This window comes from Leiobunum rupestre, chromosome 10 (genome assembly GCF_980474605.1).
Source record: "Leiobunum rupestre chromosome 10, qqLeiRupe1.1.hap1, whole genome shotgun sequence".
Taxonomy (NCBI): Eukaryota; Metazoa; Arthropoda; class Arachnida; order Opiliones; family Sclerosomatidae; genus Leiobunum; species Leiobunum rupestre.
The window spans coordinates 39,714,745-39,725,817 of NC_143393.1; the positions used below are offsets into that span (position 1 = coordinate 39,714,745).

An 11,073-nucleotide genomic window follows, 5' to 3' on the forward strand; every position below is an offset into this window, starting at 1 on the left:
GAAAATCTTTTTAGTCAAATAATTGTTCCTAAATTATGTTATTTTTATTACACTCATTTTGTGCAAAAGCTTTAAGTGATAAACAAATGAAACCGTCCAAATACTAGGTGCTAATGATCTTTTATTACGAAAATTAAATATATTTTTTATAAAAAAACTAATTTGTTAAAAATTATTTTCAACATACATTACATGTAATATTTTTCAATGGCCTTCTTGAGTATTTGATGGACCCTCAGTTTCGTCGTCAGGTGATGTATCATTTTCAGGTGTTTTCTTCTCTTTTCTATCAAGCAGCGGTTCGTTCATGATGTTAGTTAAATAACTACATATCATCCAAATTTTGTTAAGTTGGTCGTGCATAGTGTTGGGGAAAACGTATTTAAGAATTCGATTATTTTTTATTTCTCCTATTACTCGTTCAATGTGAATACGCAAATTAGCAATTTTTCGAGTTTTCTCAATTTCTTCTTTCTTTTTTTTTCCTAGAAATGGTGGTATATTTAATTTACGCCCCGATGTTCCAGTTCCTCTTCTATGATGAAACCTCGGTCAGCCATTAAACTATCTCCTTTATCTAACTTATCCATCAATCCACTGTCCATTGTAATTTCTTTATCGGAAATCCTACCGGGTGCCAAATCGGAAACAAACGTCACAAATCCATTAGGTGCGATGCCTATTAGGCCTTTAGCCGTGTTGTGTTTTTTGTACTGCGAGTACGTATCACTTTGGGTTGTGTAGTGGTTTGGTTTCTCTATGAATAGTTCTGAACAGTCAATAATAACCCGAGTTGAAGGGTATAACTCTTGAAATGCGTCTGGCATAAATTCGTCCACAATCTTGCGAGATGGCCATATCGGTATTCGTGTTAATCTTCTGTACAAAAAATCTACCCACGTTACCCAAATATTACAAACCGTTTGTGTACTTATCTCGAAACGATAGCCTAAGTCTTCTTCTAATAACCCTACTCTTATACGACACAAAACTAAAAACAGCTGATTCTTGAAATCCAATAAGGGCGCTCTACCTTGGCTAGACTCGTCTCTTGGTCGCTTACGCACATAACCTTTAGCACTATTGTAAAAATGTAATTTTGGGAAATCATCTTTCAGATAGTCATAGAAACCATTTAAATCTTCTTCAGTATGAAAGCCAGTGTAGAACTTTAATTGTTGTTTATTTTTGGCAATATTTCCAAAAGAAAACTTATCACGCACAGCATTTTTTTCAATAACAGCATCCTTATCACGCAATAAGCTTTCAAAAGTAGATATTCTTTTACGAAGTTCAATTACTTCTTGTTGGCATTCGGACAACTGTTCCTCTAAGAGAGCTATTTGGCCTTCACTGCTTCTGCTGTTATTAGATAAAAGATGTCGATGTTTTCCCTGTATCGGGCAGTTTGTTAAGTGATACGTATGGTCATTACAGTCATTGACATCAGATACCCAAGAATATGAACACACGTTATTCAAAAAATCTTCTTTGGGTTTATCAAAGCCAACTGTTACGTTTGCCCCAACTTCAGGAATAAACATTTCACGTTCCCTTATGGTAGATATGTGCTCTGGAAAGGTGTAGTTCCCAATGAATACCGGAAACTTGTCTTGTTTTTGTTTAACACCGTCTTTTCGAAAATGAAGGCCGCAAACTAACTGTCTTTTAGAAGGCATCTAAGTAATGGTATCTTTTAATGGTGTATTACCACTTAACCTACGTTTGGTTATTGGTGATTTACTATCGATAAGTTTATGCGAGACAAATCTTATTCTTCTCACCCACTCATCTCTTATTACTTCTTCTTTCGGAAAGCGATGAAAGCTTATACCATGAGATGACATTGTATTGCTAAGGCAATTAGGAACACAACAGGTATTACCCCTCGACCAATTAATATTTTTAGGCATTCCGAACGTAATTTAATGTAATTAAACTTAGACTGAAATAAAATCATACGAATATTCAAATTACTTATCAACACACAATAGGCCTTTGACAGACTGCGATCTGCGAAATTATTTTGGCGGTAACCCACCTGGCTGGTAGCCCTGCACTATGAAAATCTAAATCCAAAGACTAAATTAGAGACTAAAGTTACGATGTTGTATGTCCCGTTGCTCTATCGCATATTTGTCCGAGTGACTGACGTTTTTTTTATTGAAACAGCTATTGGTCCTGAGGAAGGGGACGTAGCGGCTGCCAATCGCTAATTCGCGCTAAAAATTAAGCTTCTAGTCTCACCACTCTAAAGTGAATATAGGTTTCAGTCTTGCGACTCTAAAGTGAATATAGTCTCACGACTCTAAAGTGAATATAAAACCTATACGGGGTAAGGGACGAAATAGGTTATTCGATTATATTTTTTCCTCCGATGAAGAGTCCCATAAATTTAACCGAATTTTAATTTACATTTTCATTTGTACGTTAGTACTCGAAGGGAGATAACCATGCAATTTATTCATCCGTTTAATTGCGTAACGGCAGGCCCGAGTCAGAGTGGCAAAATCTATTTAATTGAATCTATAATTAATCACGAAGAGGAAATGTTTGTTCCGGGTTTCAAAGAAATACATTGGTATTACGGAGAGTGGCAGCCTTTATACAATAAAATGAAACATCGCGTAGTTTTTAAAGAAGGATTGCCTGTTTTATCAGACTATGACGGAAAAGATCCTATATTATTAGTTATCGACGACCAGATGAGCGAGAGTAAAGGTCAAATTTTCGATTTATTCGTGAAAGGGACGCATCATCGTTCTCTAAGCGTTATTTTTATTACTCAGAACTTATTCCATCAATCGAAAGATAGCCGAACAGTTTCCTTGAATTCGCATTATATTATTTTGTTGAAAAGTCCCCGAGACCGTCAACAAGTGGCTTATCTCGCTAGACAAATGTTCCCTGATAAATGGCGTTTTGTAGTAGACGCCTACGAAGACGCTACTTCCAGACCTCACGGTTATCTAGTATTCAATTTAACTCAAACGTGTCCTGAAGATCAAAGAGTCTTAACTAATATTTTACCGGGAGAAACGTGCTACGCCTATCTCCCCAAATAAAAAGAACTAACATTTCGTAATCTCAATCAGTTATGAATGATGTCTCGTAGAGTGCGTATCGAGAGAGACGCTCTCCATTATCTCGGTCGTTGCAAACCCGTTCAACGAAAAGCCATTTTAGCTAAAGCCGACAAATCCCTCATAGATGCAATAGCCGAGTGTATTCATAACACTTTAATTGGTAACGTCAAACTATCAAATACCCAAAAAACCAGGTTATCTCGTCATAAAAATACCCTTAGAAAATTTGCCAGTAAACGCGTAGCTTGGAAAAGTAAAAAGAAATTGTTAGTACAGTCTGGAGGCGGATTTTTCTCGTTTCTTCTACCCGTCGTTTCAACCTTACTTGGTTCTATATTCGGAAGTAAACAATTAAACACGCCAGAAAAATTATTATCGTCCCTAGCGACGTTTTAAAGCTCGACCCGTTCGCGCACCCCTCGCTCTGACCGTCTCTGAATTAGACGCTAAGATGGACCAAATATTAAATATGAAAGATTTAGACGACGTCTCGAAATGGATTTTATACGAACAAGCTTTAATGAGACACCGAAATCTACGTAAACAGGCCTTGGCTCCTAAAGAAATCGAAATTGCTTCCGCGATCGACTCGCTAAGTAGGGACTGGATAGATGATTTGCCTTTGATATATTACCATAAAGCGCAAAACATGGTGGATCAGTTTGAAACTGTACCCGATAGAATACGGTGGGATGAAAACGGGGAGCTCGTAATAAACGGTCGTCCTATTAAAGGTTCCAATATTAGCGAAATTGCTAAAGCGTATTTAAATCCTAAAACCTACCCAAAACCTATCGGATATTTCGCGTTTATTACCAATTTAACCCAATTGAACTCTTCACCGACGATCCCCGGCTTTCCCGGCCCACTAGCTCAAAGCGCCCGACAACAAACTAGACGTTTTCCCGTTAAACCAAATGTGAAGAGAGAGTACCCGGTTCCTCAAAGAGGGCGCGCGCGCAGGACAGATAAGCCCCACTTCACCCGTAGCCTCGACCGAGATCACTCAGCGTCAGACGGGGACTCTTCTCATCACTCGTATAAACAAACAAGGAGTCGCGCGCGAAAGCCGAAAGTATGGGAGAAGCTATTTTAGAAAAAATATATTTTGACCCAAGGCATCCGGCGTCTTTCGGAGTCGTTGAAAGGTTATTCCAGTCCGTAAAGTCTCACGGCCTAAGTAGGGAAACTGTAGAAAAATGGTTAAGAGGAATCGACGCTTTTACGATGCATAGGCCTAGATATAAAAAGTTTAAACGAAATAAAATAGTAATTAGTAATATAAGGGAACAATACCAGGCGGATATTAACGATATGCGTTCGTTAGAGGCTGATAATGACGGATACAAATATATTTTAACAATTATAGACTGTTTTAGTAGAAAAGCGTGGGGTTACCTCTTAAAACTAAATCGGGGAAAGAGGTTTTGGAAAATATAAAAATGGTTTTCAAAGACGGAATTCCGGATAAATTCCAATCGGACAAGGGCACGGAATTTAGGAATAAAGAAGTACAAGGATATTTCAAAAATAATAAAGTTACATTTTTTAGTACCGAAAATGACGAGATAAAAGCCTCTATCGTAGAAAGGTTTAATAGAACGTTAACAAAAATGTATAGATATTTTACCCATCACTCCACAAATAGATATTTGGAATTCTTACAGGACTTGGTCGAAGAGTACAATTCCTCTTACCATAGCTCAATTAAATTGGCCCCTAATGACGTTTCGGAAACTAAAGTATTACGTGTGTACAATAATATTTACTCTAAATATTATGCCGAGAAACTGAAAATGAAACCGCAATTCCAAGTAGGGGATTTGGTTAGAATAAATACAACTAAAATGATACTTCAAAAGGGATTCGAAGCTAATTATACCGAAGAAATATTTAAAGTCGTAGCTATAGTTAAAAGACATCCTCCCGTTTATAAAATAAAAGACCTATCAGAAATCGATATAAAAGGAAGGGACGTTCTATTCGAGAGAGCTTCAAAAGGTCAGCGCGCCTCGTTCGTACAAGTTAAACAAGGTTTTACGGCAGAGAGCTAAAAACGGAGTAAAACAATTGTACGTTAGTTGGCTAGGATATCCTCCATCGTTTAATAGTTGGGTTAATCAAGATGACGTCTGGGATTTACATAACTCTTCCTAGTAATACAAGAGATAAGAATAAAAACAATCTTGAAAATACTCTAGCCTCGTATTCTACAACGTTGGCCAAACCCATTAGTTTACGCGGAGATTGGGAAATTGCCCTGGTAGAAATTATTTATCCTTTATATTTTTATAACGTAAGCGAACCAATGGGATGCGGAATAGAAATTAAGGAATTACTATCGAACCCTCCAGCCCACATAGTAGATTACAAATATACGTACGACTTCCCCGAGATACCTCAGGGGTACTACAAAAATCCTCATGAACTTTTGCCTGTACTTAATGAAAGTATTAAAAGTTTGAACCTTTGTTTAAAGGAAAGCGCTAATTCAGAGTTCGATAATGATTCATTAGGAAAATTTGAATATAGTTTAGAAAGTGGATACGTACAATACACTTCCTATAGTAAACATTAATGCAAACTCGAGTTAACGTCGGAGTTGAAGAAAATTTTAGGATTTAGAGATAATTTTACTAATATATCACCTACGCTAGCAATCAGATCAGATACCCCTATGAAATTAAACTTATTGGTACCCGATCTAATGTTCGTGTATTCCGATTTGGTTGGAAATGAAATGGTGGGGGATACATTAGCCCCCCTTTTGCGAACAATTGTTGTAGACCAAAACGCGCCCCATGGATCAACCGTTTCAAAAACTTTCGATTCTCCGCATTACCTTAAACTGAGTAGAAATTATTTTGACAGTATCGACATTAATGTAAGAACTAGTTTAGGTGAATTCGTGCCATTTCAGTTTGGTACAGTCACGTGTAAAGTACATTTACGACGAGCTCCGTAAAAATGGCTTATCAGTACGTAGATAGAAATTGTCCCTACATGCAACATTTATTAAAACAGGCGGGGGGAGGAGTAGATTTACCTTATTTCTCTGGGTTTTGCGGGACAAAAAAGGCACGGAATTGGTAGCTTTTTTTCAGGGCTAGCTAGATTTGTATTCCCATTCCTAAAACAATCCGCAAAATACGTTTGAAATAGGGCTCTTTCTACAGGAAAGAAAGCACTCGGGACGTCTTGCAAGGTCAGGACTTAAAAACGTCAGCCAATAAACGAATGCCAGAAACTGTGGACCAAATGGCTGCGCAAGAAGGATCGGGTCGTCGCAAGAGAAGAAAAACTACTAAGAAAGCATTGAAGAAGCCCCGCGCTAAGAAAAAGGGTTCAGTTAAACGCCGCAAGTTCATGCGTACGGTTCGCGATATTTTTGCTCTCTAAAATGGAAGTACCTAAAAGCGAATTAAATATTTTCAACGAACTACCAACTCAAGTCAGCGTTGAAAAAGGTCAACTGGTATGGTATAAACCAATCTCGTCTATCGACAGAAGTTCTATCACCGAATTTGCGTTACCTTGTACGGGAGACTCTTACACAGATTTGGCAATGACAATGATATATTGTAAAGTCAAAATCGTCAAGACCAACGGTGACAACTTGGATGCCGGGTCTAACGTTTCGCTCGTGAACAATTCTCTGCATTCGCTATTCAAACAATGCGAAGTGAAACTCAATGATACGATGGTTTCATCATCGGCCGCTAATTACCCCTATCGGGCGTATATCGAAACCTTGCTCAACTTTGGGAACGATGCGAAACACTCACCTAGCGACATATGGATGGTAAAATGACACGGTCGGAAGTATGGACCTCCTGACAAACACCGGATTCACGAAACGTCAAGCCCTCGCCGCGGATTCGAAAGAAATTGAACTTTAAGGGAACATTTTTTGTGACATTTTTAAATTCAACAAATATTTAATTAATGGCGTACAACTTAAGGTTTCACTAACTAGAAATAGCGATAATTTTACCCTTTTTAGCGACACTGTCGACGCGTATAAAGTCGAATTTATAGACGCTGCTCTAATTGTACGTAAAGTTAAAATTATGCCTAAAATTTTATTAGCCCATCAGCAAGGATTATTACGTAGTAATGCCAAATATCCCTTTACTCGTACCGAAATTAAAGCTAAAACATTGGCTAGTTCGATTTGACAATATATTCTTAGGTCCAATGCCAAACAGAGTCATTATTGGTTAAGCCACCAACAAAGCGTATAAGGGCTCCGTTAAGTCTAATTCTTATAATTTTAAAAATTTCGATCTAAATTATTTGGCTCTATACGTCGATAACGAACAAATCCCTTCGAAAGCTTTGACTCCTAATTTTAATAGTAAACCATTTTCGCTAGCCTATCATTCGCTATTTTCGGGAACTGGGATTCACTACAAAGACGAGCGAAATCACGTCGCGTTGGCTGACTTTCCTCTAGGCTTTGCCTTATACGCTTTTGATCTGACTCCCGATAATTCGGCTAGTGTCGTCACGTTTTGGAACCCCGTAAAGAGAGGGCAACTATGCTTAGATTTAGGATTTGGTACCCCTTTAAAAGATTCTACGGTCGTTATCGTGTACGCCGAATTTCAATCTTGTTTACAGATGGATAAAAATAGGAACATTATTCGAGACTATTAAAATGACTACGAAAAACGTTGACTTATCTCAGGCACTGTATAAAACAACGAACTTTTTCGGCGTTTTTTCTTCCGATAATTTAAAACCCGTCGCGAAATACCCACAATCGGTTATCATTAATTTTGTTAAAAGGGGCGAAACAGGTTCTCATTGGATCTGCGTCTACGTCGATGGCCGAAAACGAGGATTCTACTTTGATTCAATGGGGCTTCCCCCGTTTTTACCACCAATCAGGAAATATTTAAATTCAATGTGTAAGACGTGGACATTTAGTAAAAGACGATTGCAAGGACTAACTAGTAACGTTTGCGGCGAATATTGCGTAATGTATATTTTGCATAGAACTAAAGGACAGAGTACAAAAACGTACAACCAAAAGTTTTCCAAAAATTGGGGAAAAAACGACCACAAGATATTTTTATCTTTCGCAAATCATGCTAGAAAAATCATCACATCGAATTGGCGATTCCATTAGCTAGAGAGAGGGGTATGGTGACTGACTGGAAAAAATCCGGTTCCAGAGGATAAAACAATATATTCCCACGCCATCTGGTATCTTTTAGAGATAAGATTCAACCCTCTCGAAAACATGCGCGCGCTTCTACGAGCGAAAACCATTTACTTTCGAATAAAATAAACCATCCAAAAACAAAAAAAAATGCAAATAGAATCAGGAAGTATTGGTATAATAATTAGGACAACGGGGTGGTTTACGCAATCTAGCATGAAAACAAAACATTGGTAGAAATATATTATTGCATTATTCCCACACGTTCTATTTAAAGTACTTTCTAAAAGTCATTGAAATCTGTTACCGTCATGAACCATTGAAAGATGTTTTCTACCAGTCATTAACAAAATATCTTTAGTACACGCAAAATAAGATTGGTGAAAAAAAACATTGCCTTAGATAATTTAACTGAGATTTAGTTAGCTTTGGGCCTTGTAATGATAAAAAAGATTGAAATTTGACTCGGCCATTTTATTTAATAATGTAAACTTATGTACGCGAAAAAAAACAATTGTAAACAATTTTTCCTATGTAACTTTTTTCACTCTTAATAAATACTTTAAAATGTAAAAAAAGACTCATTATTGAAAAAAACATAACACTTACCCATTTTTTAGCAATCTTCTACGTAACTCAATTTTCCAAGAGGATTGTTTTCCGTAAACATTTTTAAGTGAGAGCTCGATTTTGATATCGTCAACGTGGTATTTCCAAAACTCTCCTTCGAGTAGCAAAGGGTTTTTTCCAAATACTCAAGTGGGTTAATGTGTGACGTCAATCATTAGAGGCAGTTTACGGCCGTATTCTGCATGACCCCGCAAGTAAGAAGGGAAACGCCTACTTCCTTCGGCGCTACCATTCGACGAGAGCTCACTGATTTCCCTCTTCTTCCCCTCTTGCTTTGCCAATTGAAGGGCAGCAGCGACGTCACTAGTGTGACGTGACTCTTGATGACCAATGTTCCGGAAATAACGTTAAAACGCCCCCTACACAAAAATTAAGCGTATAGTGTCATCTAGTGTTATTTTAGGGAAGATAATTTGCAATGCCATCTATTTTTCATTTTTTATTCAAAACTTTTGTAATGCCATCTTCTTACAAACAAAAAAGTAATAGCCCTAAAACAATGCCATCTACTTTAAATTTCATTAACTTTAGAACAACATCTTTTATGATAATAACAATAATTAAAAATAACCTTCCATAGTAATCTGAATCTTGTTTGAAATTAAAACAGAATAAAAATAATTATTTTTTACTATATTTTTATTACATATTCAGCTTTAGTGTACAATTTATTGAATAAAATTTACATAAAAGTACAGCCAACTTTGACCACTCAGTTGCGCGGGAAAAACGGAAGAGCTTCGTGAAGTTTCCAACAAGTGACGAATATTCTTTAGTTTGTTTACTTTATGGAATTAAATTCTAACAAGAAATATGAACCTGTAGGCCATATAAAATTATGCACCTATAAGCCATATCGAAATAGGAACCTGTAGGAGTAGCGAATTAGTGATTGTATTATCAGTAGCTACTAAGCGGCTGGAGCTCTGTTCCAACAGCCAAATGTAGGCGGTGGTGATAATTACACCTTTTATGTTGCTATAATTGGCTGTATTCAAATAGGGATGGCTCTTAAATCCACCTATGAAAATAACTGCTCAACCATTCGCCATCCCTACAGGTTTTTTTCTCCCAATCACAAAAATAAATAAAGGTTTTTAGTATATTGTTTGGAAAATGTGTAGAAATTTGTGAAATAAATATTTGACTCAATTCGATTTTGTGAAATATTTTGTTAAGCACTAAGCAATTGTTTAAAAATGAGTGATGAAGACCCTTCATATACTGTGGAGGAAGTGAAAGCCTCTATTCCCCATCTTAATGAACCCAAATGTGAAGAGCTTCAGCGGCATAAAAGCAGTGCTCATAACTATAAGCAGAATAATCGATGGGACACAGTTGCACTCGTGGTTAATCTGCTTTGCTAGCTCCCAAAATTTCCTCATCTGATATGAAAATAATGGAACAACCTAAAAACTGATGCAAGAAATAACAATACTGGTAACGGATAATATCCAGACAAACTTAAAAATGAACCACTTAAAATAAAACACTTGTACATATTATTGAATAAGTGTCGTACGGAGGAGTTCCTTGTAGTATTTACATCTGAATCGGGGCTTTCTGTGAAAAATCTGGAATATATAAAGAGTGGTAATATGCGAGGAGATAATTGTTACATTCAGCATTTTTAATTAAGTTCATTCGGTAGTATGCATCTGCAAATAAAAATATTTGTATTTCCAAATTTATAATGTAATCGTAATTTACAAAGAGTATTGTACCATTGGCTCTTCAATTTTATCATTTTGTACCTGAAAGCCGCTTGTGTTGATGAGCGTTACTGAACGTAGCCCAGTTTCGTGGTTACTAGACAAAACACGTTGAAAAGAGCCTTATCTGTAAAAAATAACGCCAATTAATTATAACCTTATGTTCGACGATTGTAAAGTACATATTAAATACCTGCTTCTTCAATGATGCGCTTAGCTAAACATTCTCAATTCCATGCTACCTTCGTTAAAAAAAATTACTTCTTCCGCTAAGCCTATCGTTTCAATTCCCACGACAGCAGCAATAACTCCCATTGCAGTTTCGGCAAAATTAACTTTACAAATGATATTAAAAATTAAAAGAGTTATAAAAACATTTACGAATTATTGCGTAAGTTAAAATATTTTCCTTTATTACATATTTAAAAACATTTAATGGAGGTCGACTAGTTTCGGCGGTATTAATGCCACTGACAAT

At 36.7% G+C, this 11,073-nt stretch overlaps 1 long non-coding RNA gene and 1 pseudogene across 1 annotated transcript; both read right to left on the reverse strand.

Moving 5' to 3' along the window:
* Positions 1–204: 204 nt before the first annotated feature.
* LOC149925663 (uncharacterized) lies at positions 205–1,679 on the reverse strand (annotated as a pseudogene).
* Positions 1,680–10,445: 8,766 nt separating this feature from the next.
* LOC149925664 (uncharacterized) lies at positions 10,446–10,843 on the reverse strand. Its single transcript, XR_016477124.1, has 3 exons — positions 10,789–10,843; positions 10,608–10,722; positions 10,446–10,541 (listed from the first exon to the last, which is right to left on the reverse strand). It is a non-coding gene; the product is annotated as an uncharacterized LOC149925664 (long non-coding RNA).
* Between the last annotated feature and the right edge of the window lie 230 nt (positions 10,844–11,073).